Source organism: Eriocheir sinensis, chromosome 19, assembly GCF_024679095.1.
Source record: "Eriocheir sinensis breed Jianghai 21 chromosome 19, ASM2467909v1, whole genome shotgun sequence".
NCBI classification, from domain to species: domain Eukaryota; kingdom Metazoa; phylum Arthropoda; class Malacostraca; order Decapoda; family Varunidae; genus Eriocheir; species Eriocheir sinensis.
The window spans coordinates 20817396-20830917 of NC_066527.1; the positions used below are offsets into that span (position 1 = coordinate 20817396).

General features: G+C 41.7%; 2 long non-coding RNA genes across 2 annotated transcripts; one reads left to right on the forward strand and one right to left on the reverse strand.

Moving 5' to 3' along the window:
* Positions 1–1343: 1343 nt before the first annotated feature.
* LOC127000926 (uncharacterized) lies at positions 1344–11872 on the forward strand. The gene is made up of 4 exons (XR_007754637.1): positions 1344–1989; positions 2123–6742; positions 6996–10049; positions 10108–11872. It is a non-coding gene; the product is annotated as an uncharacterized LOC127000926 (long non-coding RNA).
* LOC127000927 (uncharacterized) lies at positions 9552–13514 on the reverse strand. Its single transcript, XR_007754638.1, has 2 exons — positions 13027–13514; positions 9552–12788 (listed from the first exon to the last, which is right to left on the reverse strand). It is a non-coding gene; the product is annotated as an uncharacterized LOC127000927 (long non-coding RNA).
* Positions 13515–13522: the final 8 nt, after the last annotated feature.

Genomic DNA, 13522 nt, shown 5'->3' on the forward strand with positions numbered 1-13522 from the left:
TCTTACCGGAGGGCTGCAAGGTCAATGTTCTTTTATTTATTATTTTACAGGGAAGGAAGCAGCTCAAGGGCAAACAAAAAAAAGTGTAGAAAAAAAGTCCACCAATCGTTGTTCCTAAAAAAGATAAAAGTGGAGTGGCAGAGTTGAAAGAAAGGTATGATATATAAAAAAACCAACCCACCCGAGACATGCATTCGTGTGGTTCCAAGAAAACATCCGAGGTGCTGAGGTGCAGTATGGCAAGTTAAGGCTATGGTTGCTGGTGGGTTGACGGCAGTGTTGGTTGTCATCAGGCAGGTCCACACACACACACTAGTGACAGCCTGTGCCTTCAAGTAAACAACCACATCTTTGTATTTTCTGTTTATTCTTCACTTGTATGATTGCCAAAGTCCTGCATCATTGTGCTATACATAAAATCTTCCCTAAGGAGACAAACTGTACTCTTAGTATCTATGATTGTAAACACCAAGAGAAACATAGTGAGTCACACCAAACAGCTAGAAAACACATGCTTGTCAGTCGGAAAAAGATGAGGAATAAGTAATGCATAATACCCTTGCATATCACCAGATTGAGAGTGCTTTCTTGATTCTGTGGGAATTTGAAATGTGTGGCGTTGGTGAGAATTGAAAACTGTAAACATTAGAAATAACTTTTTTGAATGGAGGATGACAAGACACTGGCACGTCCAGGGTCTTCCAGCGCACTCCCTGCCAAGCTCTGCCCCCCCTCCCGTGCCCCTCCGGTCTTGCCCGCACCGGCTGCTTCTTCGTTAATGCTAAAAGGAACATCTTCTGAGGGTCTCCCGGGTAACAACACGGAACACGGTCGTTTGAAGTAATGAAGCATGGCATATAAAAGGCTAATGACGTTTTCATCTAATTTTAAAGGAACATTTTTGAACTTCCTTCATCTGGAACACAGAACACAGTTATTGAATGAGTAACGAAGCACGGCTTATAGAAAAGGTTAATGGTGTCTATCTGTTGGGTAAATAAAGGACTTCCTGTTTAGAGGTAGCAATATTCTCAAGAACTCCATCCATCCAGCAGGTCTTTTCATACACTTACTAATGTAACAACTAATATGAGATAATCTGGCAACAAATACATACATATACAGTGTGGTCGCCTTGGGCCACATCAGTGCAAATCATGGGGTTGTACTATCATAAAAATCAGGGTGTAATTAACATGTCCATAACAGTTAGGAGCAAATGGAAGAACACAGACAGACCATCAAGCAGAGTTAACCTTCTCTCCCCTGCATGCAGATACAGCCTCCCAGACCCTAAGGTTGCAAAAATGGAAAGAGTGCCAGGCAAAAAGGCTGAGAAAATATATATGGCGGAGACCTACAGACGTGAGATATGGTCTAGGCGCTAAGGTTGCAAAAATGGAAAGAGGAAAACAGACAAAAAAGCTAGAGAAAAATGTTAAGAGTGGAGAGTTAAAGATGCGAGATACAGTCTAGACGCTAAGATTGCAAAAATGGAAAGAGAACAGACAAAAGAGGCTGAGAAAATATTTATAGTGGAGATTTAGAGATGCGAGATACAGTCTAGACGCTAAGATTGCAAAAATGGAAAGAGAAGAACAGACAAAAGAGGCTGAGAAAATATTTATAGTGGAGATTTAGAAATGCGAGATACAGTCTAGACGCTAAGATTGCAAAAATGGAAAGAGAAGAACAGACAAAAGAGGCTGAGAAAATATTTATAGTGGAGACTTATAGATGCGAGATACAGTCTAGATGCTAAGATTGCAAAAATGGAAAGAGAAGAACAGACAAAAGAGGTTGAGCTAAAGATGCGAAATACTAAGGTTGTCATAATGATTAATTAAAACTGACAAGAGGTGGAGAATAAAATATATAGAGGGGACCTATAACTGTGAGGTACCTACAGTCTAGATGCTAAGGTTGCAAAAATGACAAAGGAAGATGATGAAATGTGAAAAATATGTATCAGAGCGCTACAGAAGTGAGGTACAATCTAGGCGCTGAAGTTGCTGAAATAAGAAAAAAAGAGGCGTAGAGCGAACACATGTAAGGACGCCTAAGTGATGCCTGGAAAATGATGAAATGTGAAAAATATATATCACAGAGCTACAGAAGTGAGGTACAATCTAGGCGCTGAAGTTGCTGAAATGACGAGGGAAATGGGAGAAAAAGAGGCTTGGGGTGAACACGTGTGAGGACGCCTAAGTGATGCCTGGAAAATGATGAAATGTGAAAAATATGTATCAGAGCGCTACAGAAGTGAGGTACAATCTAGGTGCTGAAGTTGTTGAAATGACGAGGGAAATAAGAGAAAAAGAGGCTTGGGGCGAACACTTGTGTGGACGCCTAAGTGATGCCCGGCCGAGGTGGCAACTCACTGCTGCCTGGGACTGCATTAGGTCAAGCGGCTATTACGAAAATGCTGTACACACTGATTCTTTGTCATCTGTCAATATACCGAAAAATTTGAGGATTTTTTTTTTTATAACAAAGGAGATGAATAAAAACCATTGAATTCTCTGAGTCCCGGCAGCAGTGAGGAGCCGCCCGGTGCGAGTCGACATCAATAAGTCCACCAGGAGAGATTGGGAAACACTTGATTGGCAGCATAAGTAACGGCAAAGCATAAAGGTATCACACGCTGCCCTAAGTACATGCTCTGTGTCGCTAAGGTGAGAGAGAGAGAGAGAGAGAGAGAGAGAGCAACACATTCGGATACAGCTAACTCATCTCAGCGCTGGTTTATTCCGAGGAGGGGGCGTAACATATGCAAGAACAATATATACACTCATGCTGAAAGAGGGAAAAAACAAACAAAAAAACCGTGTTAAAAATAAATATATCAACAACCGAAAAAAAAAGAAGGGGGACGAAAAAACGCTTCTAAAATTCGTCTTCGCTAAAATCTCCTCTCGGCGGCGCGGAGGACGTCAGTTACATTTTTTACAAAGTTACCGGTAAAAAGTAATAAATATACAGTACATATATATGTGTACATAATACTATACAAAAACTGTACTAGTCTCTTCCTATCCAATATACCAATGTTAAGTATATCACATGTAAAGCCATCATATAGACCTCTGGGTGCAAATGACTTCTATGCAAAAAATAATTCATTCCGCTGTATAGACGGGCTCGTAGAAACTGACTAAAGGGAGAAGGGTAGGGAGATAACAGTAGTGGCAGTAGTAGTAGTAGTAGTAGTAGTAGTAGTAGTAGTAGTAGTTTGGTTGAGCTGGAGAGGGAACATAAGTGATGGCAGTAGCAACAGTGATGGAAGTATAAGTAGTAGTAGTAGTAGTAGTAGTAGTAGTAGTAGTAGTAGTGGTAATAGTTAAAAAGTAGAGACAGCAGAAGTACGTAGTTGAAGTAGTATGGTTGAGTTGTAGAAAGAACATAAGTACGTAGTAGTAGTAGTTGTAGTAGAAATAGTAGCAGATGTAGTAGTTGTAGTAGTTGCAGTAGTTGAGCCACACAGCAGAGGTAAGATTAAGTAGTAATAACAGCATTTCAATCCCTCAGATCTCACAATACTTGTCGGTGTGTACACGAGATCCATAAGGTTCCTAATACGAGGGTTTGGGGGCAACACAGCGACCCATATATACACCTAGTACCCAATATCTACACTCCTAGGACAGCAGGGCGAACACAGCAGGTCACACACACACACACACACACACACACACACACACACACACACACAGAGACGCGCACCGAAACAAAGAACACGATAGGGGACCAAACTTGCATTCAGCGATTAAAAACAAGGAGTCACGAGCGTCCAATCGGCAATATAGATTTCCGCCTGCTATGAGCAAATATAGTCTACTACGCTAGGTTACGAAACTCTCTTCCTCACTTTTAATAATCCCTTGAGATCAGCTGACTATTTAAAACAAAGGTTATAATAATCTTTAAAGCTTGACACCAGGACCTAAATACTAAACAGCCTCCCTTTTTACCTTCCTGCCGGCCTAACCACCGCCCGCCCTTCCTCCTGCCTGCACCCCTATCCCCCGTCCCCCCAGGCCTGTGTTCGGGCAGGGCGGGCAGGTGCTTGCTCATGGTCCTGGAACACTGGCACTTCAAGGCACTTAACCTTCACTGGTGAGAAAAATCTATGGCAAGCTGGAAGTAGTGACGCTCTGATGCCTGGCTGACTGACCCTCCTGCAGGCGGTGTGACAGGGCTTTGAAGAGTGACCCGCAGGAGTTGATTTACTGGGCAGTGTTGCGATACAGTCTTTCCTCCACCTGTACAGTGTTAGAATAGTCTTTCCTCCACCTGGGCAGTGTTGCGATTAAAGTCTTTCCTCCACCTGGGCAGTGTTGCGATTAAAGTCTTTCCTCCACCTGGGCAGTGTTGCGATTAAAGTCTTTCCTCCACCTGGGCAGTGTTACGATAGTCTTTCCTCCACCTGGGCAGTGTTACGATAAAGTTTTTCATCGAACTGGGCAGTGTTGCAATAGTCTTTCCTCCATAAGGGCAGTGTTGTGAGGAGGTCGTTTCTCCACCCCCAGAAATGAATTTATTGGGCAGTGTTGTGATGAAGTTTTTCCACCAACCCCAGGAATTGATTTACAAGGCAGTGTTGCGATAGTCTCTCATCCACAAGGGCAGTGTTGCGATAGTTTTTCATCCACAAGGGCAGTGTTGCGATAATCTTCTCTTCATCCCCAAGAATTAATTTACCAGACAGTGTTGCGATGCCTTTTCTCTACCCAGGCAGTGTTGCGATAAGTCTGATTTACTGGGCAAGTGTTGCAGTCTTTACTTCACCCTCAGAAATTGAGTTACTGGGCAGTGTTGTGATAGTGTTTCCGCCACCCCTAGGAATTGATTTACTGGGCAGTGTTGCGATAGTGTTTCCGCCACCCCTAGGAATTGATTTACTGGGCAGTGTTGCGATAGTGTTTCCGCCACCCCTAGGAATTGATTTACTGGGCAGTGTTGCGATAGTGTTTCCGCCACCACTAGGAATTGATTTACTGGGCAGTGTTGCGATAGTGTTTCCGCCACCCCTAGGAATTGATTTACTGGGCAGTGTTGCAATAAAATCTTTCCTTCATGACCCCAAACAGTAGAATGGATTATATATTTTTTTCACAGAACCTGGTGTACCAAAATCAACCACCATACATTCAGTCCGACGAGAAACGCTTTGCAACATCAGATTCAACGTTAATTCATCATGGTGTGTAAGCTAATTCTGCAGCTGGAACGGATCACCAATTAGGCAACACTGCGATACACTCCCACAGCACCTGACCCCCGAGAATTGACCATCACTGCGGGCTCTTTTTTCGTTACCGTTTTCCTCTCTTTTTTTGCCCTTGAGCGGTTTCCTTTGCCGAAAAATAAGAAAAAAAATAATAATAATGGTCTGTAGCTTGAACGGATCACCAATTAGGCAACACTGCAATACACCCCCGAGAACTGACCATCACTGCGGGCTCTTTTTCCGTTACTGTTTTCCTCTTTTTTTTTGCCCTTGAGCGGTTTCCTTTGCTGTAAAAAAAAAAAATAAATAAATAAATAAATAAAATAAATAAATAAATAAAAATATCAAAGCACTGTCACATCCACCTGCAAGAATCTAACCTCACATATTAGTATCGTAACAAAATCCTGCACTTTTAAACTACAAGAACTCACCATCACAAGCAAATAAAAAAACTCCCTTAGAAACATTAGGCCGTCTAGCGAGGGCCGACTGACTAACTGACTGACTGGCTAGCGTCTGAAGCCTCTCTACCAGGACTGCTGATCTGGTAGTCTATTCGCCGTACCGTGGTTAGTGGTAGGAGTGGTTGTCTTTGTCTTGCGTGGTTTTGTGATCCCCTCAAGCCTACCCTAGTATGTGAGAGGGAGTAAGGTGTGTTTTTTTTATAGTCCCTGCTTCATATAATTTTCCCGTCCTCTGTTTATTTTCCTTTCTTTACCTCTATTTTTCTATCCTCGGCTTTCATAATCATCCTCCACTTAAGTCCGACCCAAGCTGACAACATAAACCTAAGCGTGTTTGCAAGCTGAGTGCTGATTGGCTACTGCTGTGGCTTCCAAGTTTTCTTTAACCTCTGTCTGTGTTTATCTCACGCAGCACTTTCGGCTAATCTGCACTGTGCTTACGAATACGCTTAGGTTTATGTCGTCAGCTTGGGGCAGACTTAAGTGAACAGATGATAGCAGTGTGGGTGTTTGTTCTTTCCCTCCTACCTTTCCTATTTCCTTCCCAGTCCCTGCTCCCAATCATTTCCCTATAATCGGTCCATCCTTAACTTCCATTCTTCTATTCCAAGCTCTCAGAACCTTGCATCACTTAGGTATCAGTGTGAGTGGCAATATGTCCTTTCCCTTTTATCATTTCCCAGTCCCTGCTACCCATCATTTTCCTATACTCAGTCCATCCTATTCCATCTATTCCCAGCACTCAGAACCTTGCATCACTAAGGTAGCAGTGTGAGTGGCAATATGTCCTTTCCCTTTTATCATTCCCTCTTTGTTTCCCAGTCCCTGCTACCCATCACTTTCCTATACTCAGTCCATCCTTCAATTCTTATATTCCCAGCACTCAGAACCATGCATCACTAAGGTATCAGTGTGAGTGGCAATATGTCCTTTCCCTTTTATCATTCCCTCTTTGTTTCCCAGTCCCTGCTACCCATCACTTTCCTATACTCAGTCCATCCTTCAATTCTTATATTCCCAGCACTCAGAACCATGCATCACTAAGGTAGCAGTGTGAGTGGCAATATGTCCTTCCTTTTATCATTCCTCTTTGTTTCCCAGTCCCTGCTACCCATCACTTTCCTATACAAAGTCCATCCTACAATTCTAATATTCACAGCACTAAGAACCATCCATCACTAAGGTAGCAGTGTGCCTTTCCTTTATCATTTCCCAGTCCCTGCTACCCATCATTTTCCTATACTCAGTCCATCCTTCAATTCTTATATTCCCAGCACTCAGAACCATGCATCACTAAGGTAGCAGTGTGAGTGGTTGCCCGTCCATCCCTTCCCTCCCTCCCTCCCTCCCTTCCCAAATCTCCCCATACACACACACACACACACACACACGCACAATTCCTATGTAGTCATGACAAGCTGAGGAACAAACATGTCATCAAAAGCAACTATCACATGAAAACAGCGTATTAGGTACATTCTAGGCATCCTAATGGTGACACGCACACACACACACACACACACGCACATGACATTACCTCTCATTCTGAACTTATTTCTGAAAACATAACAAAATAGGGAATTGTATCTGCTGTGGGAAAAATGCATCTGGTATTTTGTTACGGTTAAAAAAAGAATTGTCAAAAGAACACAGTAATTGAAAGCACCAATGTCAAACGCAACATCTGACAAAATTGTAAATGGAGTAAATGAACAGAACTCTCGGAGGAATCTTTTCCGTTACCACGTACGTCGACAAGAGGCGGAGGAAAATCAACAACAACAATAACGTAAATAAAGGCGGTGAAGTCAACACACACACACACACACACACACACACACATACACACCCTAGTACAGCTCTTTTCCTGTATTTCACAACTAGGTAAATACACACACACACACACACACACACACACACACACAATAAACTATACAATATAACCTCTCACACACAAAACAAGTTATAACATGGATAAATACACAAAGAAGCACCTTGGTTGATCGACTCTTGGTTACATTATCCTATTCCGATTCGAGAAGAAGACCAAAAATAAACGGAACCTGAAGAAAACGGAGAGAAAGAGAAATGGAGCGGCTGCCTGGGACTGAACCCGTGACCAGCGTAACGGGAGAGTCACTCCTTTACCAGTCAGCCAAAGAGGTACCCCCCTGGCTAAGTGGGTTATGGGAGGCTCGTTCATCAGGCACAGTCGCCGCACTACACGTAACACAATATATGCTCGAGAAAAATACTGATCAAAACGAAACACTCCGGACTGACCACAAGGCAGGGCAGTAACGACCTCAGACCTGGTGACGGTGACCTGCATAATTGAGTTCGCTAACCACGGTCTGTCTTGCAATCCCTTGTATACGCACACACGCACGCACGCACGGAGAAAGGATGACCTCTCTCGGAACCTAAATTTTTTTGCATTGCCTCACGTAACTTTTTTTTCACATTTTATATTCGATTCTTACGGTCTTTCCTCCTCCTCCTCCTTTTCCTTACCTTCATACTCACGATATAAGTATACTTCAAGACTTCACACCGACTTGCATTATTTTTTTTCTCCAAGTTTTACATTCGAATCTTGCGCTCAAATGCTCGGAGCTCTTTTCTCCTCCTCCTCCTTCTCCTTTTCTTCCCCTTCACACACACATTATAAGTATACCTCAACACTTCACATTCAACTCGGAGGGCAGTCAAACACGTAATCAATCATCAACGCTTCTCCAAATTGTATGAGTCGGTAAAATTCAGGAAAAAGTTGAATTAGGTTAAGATTTCCTAAGATGCACATTAAGTTAAGAACACAAATTACGTTACGATGAAAAGGCCTCAAGGTCAATGTCGACAGCGTTTTGAGTAGGCGTGAGTGTTTTGACGATGGCGAGAGACCGCGAGGGGAGGCAGAAACTGGACATCACCTAATTGCTTCTTTTTTTCTTTCATTTTCAATCCTTGTATTTTTATTAACCACATTTTTTACTTTCATTTTCCATCCTTGTCTCTTAATTAGAAACTCTTCTTCATCCGTTCATTCTCAATCCTTAGTTGCTTTTCAATTACTCGTTTTTTTCTGTTGATTAATTAATAACTTCTTTTCATCCGTTCATTCTCAATCCTTGTCTCATTTTTTCAATTACTACTTTTTTCTGTTCAATCTTCATCCTCGTCTCTCTGTCAATAACTCCTTTTTTCCTTTCATTCTTCATCCTTGTCTTTTTATTAATCACATTTTTGACTTTCATTCTCCATCCTTGTCTCTTAATTGATAACTCCTCTTCATCCGTTCATTCTCAATCCTTAGTCGCTTTTCAATTACTCGTTTTTTCCGTTGATTAATTAATAACTTTTCATCCGTTCATTCTCAATCCTTGTCTCATTTTTTCAATTACTCCTTTTTTTCTGTTCAATCTTCATCCTCGTCTCTCTGTCAATAACTCCTTTTTTCCTTTCAAACTCCATCCCTGTCTTTTTATTAACCACATTTTTTACTTTCATTTTCCATCCTTGTTTCTTAATTAGTAACTCCTCTTCATCCGTTCATTCTCAATCCTGAGTTGCTTTTTCAATTACTCGTTTTTTCCGTTAATTAATTAATAACTTTTCATTCGTTCATTCTCAATCCTTGTCTCATTTTTTCAATTACTCCTTTTTTTCTGTTCAATCTTCATCCTTGTCTCTCTGTCAATAACTCCTTTTTCCTTTCATTCTTCATCCGTGTCTATCAATTACTCCTTTTTTTCTGTTCAATCTTCATCCTTGTCTCTCTGTCAATAACTCCTTTTTCCTTTCATTCTTCATCCGTGTCTATCAATTACTCCTTTTTTTCTGTCCATTCTCCCTCCGTCTCTAAATTAATAACTTCTTTTTTAATTTCCTTTTCCAATTTTGTCTATTAATTGATTCTCCATCCCTGTCTTTTAATTGATAACTCTTTCTTTCCTTTCCTTTCCTTCTCCGTCCGTCTCTAAATTAATACATAACTTCTTTTTATTTAGCTTCTCCATTCTTAATTAATTCCCCATCCCTGTCTTTTAATTGATAACTCTTTCTTTCCTTTCCATCACTGTCTCTGGTCCTCTCTGCCTCCGTCGGGGTCTCAGCGCCTGCCACCGCCCACCCCCGGCAGCCGAGGCGTGGGGGGGCGGCAGTGACAAGGTGGCCCATAGGGTACACTCGCCAATAGTACAGACGCACCCTTCCAGTCTGTACTCATGCCAGGGAAACAAAAATAAGTAAATAAATAAATAAATAAATAAGTAAACACATAAAATTGATCTGAGGTTTAACACTGATGAAGGAAAAGACTGACAAGGATTCTTTTCTTTGGCTTTTTTTTTGTTTTAATGTTAATGTTTTTCCTCCTACGTTTTTTTATGCTTTTTAAATTGATCTGAGTTTTTTAATGTTAATGTTTTTACTCCTACGTTTTTTTATGCTTTTTAAATTGATCTGAGTTTTAATACTGATGAAGAAAAACTGACAATCATTCACTTCTTTGACTTTTTTTAATTTTAACCTTATTTTATTTTAACCTTAATATAGTTTTTTATGCTCTTTTATTTTGTTGTACGTGCATGGAACAAGACTACACCGGAAGGATCACGGTTTCTGCATGAGTACTAACCAGAATGGCGGACGCAAATTCACGAGCGTACCCTATGGAGCAGCAATTGAGCATCCGGGGAACTACAGCCAGCCAGCACCACCGACCCCGCTCTCCTCTCCTTCCTGATACAAAATGCTCCCGTGTGAACCAGCGGACAGACGGTGGTCACGCCTCGGTGCAGTGATATGCTTCGTGTTGTAAAAGGTTTTAGTTTTAATGGTGGTTTCTTTTAACCCGTCCACTGCGATTGGCATGGATTTGGCTTTCAGTGGTAGCCTAGTAACACATAGTCCCACATCTTTCTCTGCCTCTGTGGTGGATAGTGGAGTGTTTCCTATGTGGTAGTGGTATGGTGGATATCCCCTCCCAAGGTGCAGGACTTTACATTTACATTTGTTCCATTCCTGTAGCTTGGTGAGGTGTTCTGGTAGGAAATCCGTAGTCAAGGGGTTGATACTAGAATCTGAGCCTTTCCCTTCCCCATGATAAGTGTGACGATACCATCAAGGCATTCAAGTGATTCCGTTTTACCGAGCGAATTTGCCAAACGTTTCCTGGAGACCCAAACTGATTCATGGTTTTATTTGAGATCCTGAAAGCTGCCTCTCTATCATTCCCCCTTGGCTGACCACACAAGCAGGGGTCAACGTTTAAACGACCTCCTGATGGCTTCCTTCCTCTCTCCCCTCTCATTCCAACTTGGCCGATCACACAAACGCAGTTACCTCAAGATCACACAAGCATGGGGTTAAGTTTTAAAGGAGATCCCGATAGCTTCCCCTCTTCCCTTTCATTCCCCCTTGTCAAATCGCACAAACACTAATCCTTTTTAACCTGGTAGCTGCGGGGATCATGTTTCTTAAAGGTCCCTCTGAACGAGAAAAATGAGAAAAAATCATCACTCACGCAAACCATTTCATAATATGTATCAAAGCATTTGTGATCAGTTTATACATCATCTATTTTGGGGGTCTTTATCATGGCACAAATTTGGCCCGTCGCTGGTACATGGTAAAGCCACAAATTTGGCCCGTCGCTGGTACATGGTAAAGCCACAAATTTGGCCCGTCGCTGGTACACAGTAAAGCCACAAATTTGGCCCGTCGCTGCTACACGATAAAGCCACAAATTTGGCCCGTCGCTGGTACCGGGTTAAGAGAATCACACACACTATTCTGCTTTTGAGATATTCAGATTCTTCCTCTCCTCCCCTCCCCACACTAGACAATGTTACGTATACCACCACTTTCTTTCCTCCTCGGCAATTTATATATACAAAAGAGCGAGAGAGAGACTACACACGTACATACATACACCGATAGACATCACACATATGCGTTTTTTTTCCGCAGTTCGACGATGTGTATTAAATGTAGCGCGGTGTGTACAGGCTGATGATGATGATGATGTGGATATGTTGACTTAGTGTGTACGTGTCTTGGGGTTCGGAGAGAGTACACAGTTTGTATTCGCTTGTCACGGCCTCGAGGAAGGGAGTAACGTCGCCCGTCCACACACACACACACACACGCACACACACACACACACACACACCGTCCCCTATTAGCACTCTTGTCAGCGGGAAAAAAAGGAGAAATAGAAGGAAAAAATAATAATGGTAAGTAAAATAAGATAAATAAATGATAGAAAAAATACATAAAACAATAAAATAAACAGAAAAATAGAATAAAGAAGAATAAATTAAAAGTAAACAAAACTAAAACTAAAAATGAGTTAAATACAATACGAAAAACAATAAGAAAAAAACAACAACAATAAGAAAAAGGGAAGATGGACTAGAAAGAAAAAGAAGAATAAACTAAAACAAATAAATAAATAAATGATAACAAAAGAGAACTCGGAAAAAGCAAAGCAAACCATCGGCAAAATGAAACTTGAGAGACGGCTAACATTTTGCCGAAACTTGAAAAACCGCTAACATTTTGCCGAAACTTGAAAAACCGCTAACATTTTGCCGAAACTTGAGAGACGACTAACATTTTGCCGCAAGTTCATTTTCATACCTCGGTTCGACTCTTCACGGTATTCTTTCCCCCGACACGAACGCTTAACGGAAAGGTGTGTGTGCGTGTGTGAACTGCCGATGTTACGTCACTCCCATTCTCCTCTTGTGTTAACGATCGACGGGCGACGTTACGCTTCCCCATCACTGCCTCAAACTCGTCTCTCTCTAAAAGTATCGCTCCGAAACTAACAGTGAGTGATGTGTGCAAGTCCTCAGAATATCAGACCACTTTGCCGACTTCAGACTTGACTTCAAACTTCTATACGAGATCGTTCCAGTCGTCCGTGCATCTGAATAGTACCGAACAGAACCAGACAGTTAAGTGGTTATGTGTGTAGTGTTCTTAGCATTCAAAACTAGCCTCTTACACCACTTTCCTCTTTGGCTGATGTCTGTAACCTTCTCTGAGACTTCATTCCACTTGTTAATCCATCTAAATAGTACCTCTTAGAACCAGACAGTTAAGTGGTTATGTGTGTAGTGTTTTCAGCATACAAACGATGTCTTTAACCTTCTCTGAGACTCCATTCCACTTGTTAATCCATCTAAATAGTACCTCTTAGAACCAGACAGTTAAGTGGTGAGCATTCAAAACTAGCCTCTGTTAAACCACTTTCCTCTTTGGCTGATGTTTTTAACCTTCTCTGAGACCATTCCACTTGTTAATCCATCTATATAGTACCTCTTAGAACCAGACAGTTAAGTGGTTATGTGTGTAGTGTTCTCAGCATTCAAAACTAGCCTCTGTTAAACCACTTTCCTGTTTGGCTGATGTCTTTAAACTCCTACTTGACTTCCCTCCACTTAGCACTTGACTTCATTCCACTTGGCACTGTCTCTAAATAGTACCTCTTAGAACCACTTTCCTCTTTGGCCAATGTCTTTAAACTCCTACTTGACTTCCCTCCACTTAGCACTTGACTTCACTCCACTTGGCACTGTCTCTAAATAGTACCTCTTAGAACCACTTTCCTCTTTGGCTGATGTCTTTAAACTCCTACTTGACTTCCTTCCACTTAGCACTTGACTTCATTCCACTTGGCACTGTCTCTAAATAGTACCTCTTAGAACCACTTTCCTCTTTGGCTGATGTCTTTAAACTCCTACTTGACTTCCCTCCACTTAGCACTTGACTTCATTCCACTTGGCACTGTCTCTAAATAGTACCTCTTAGAACC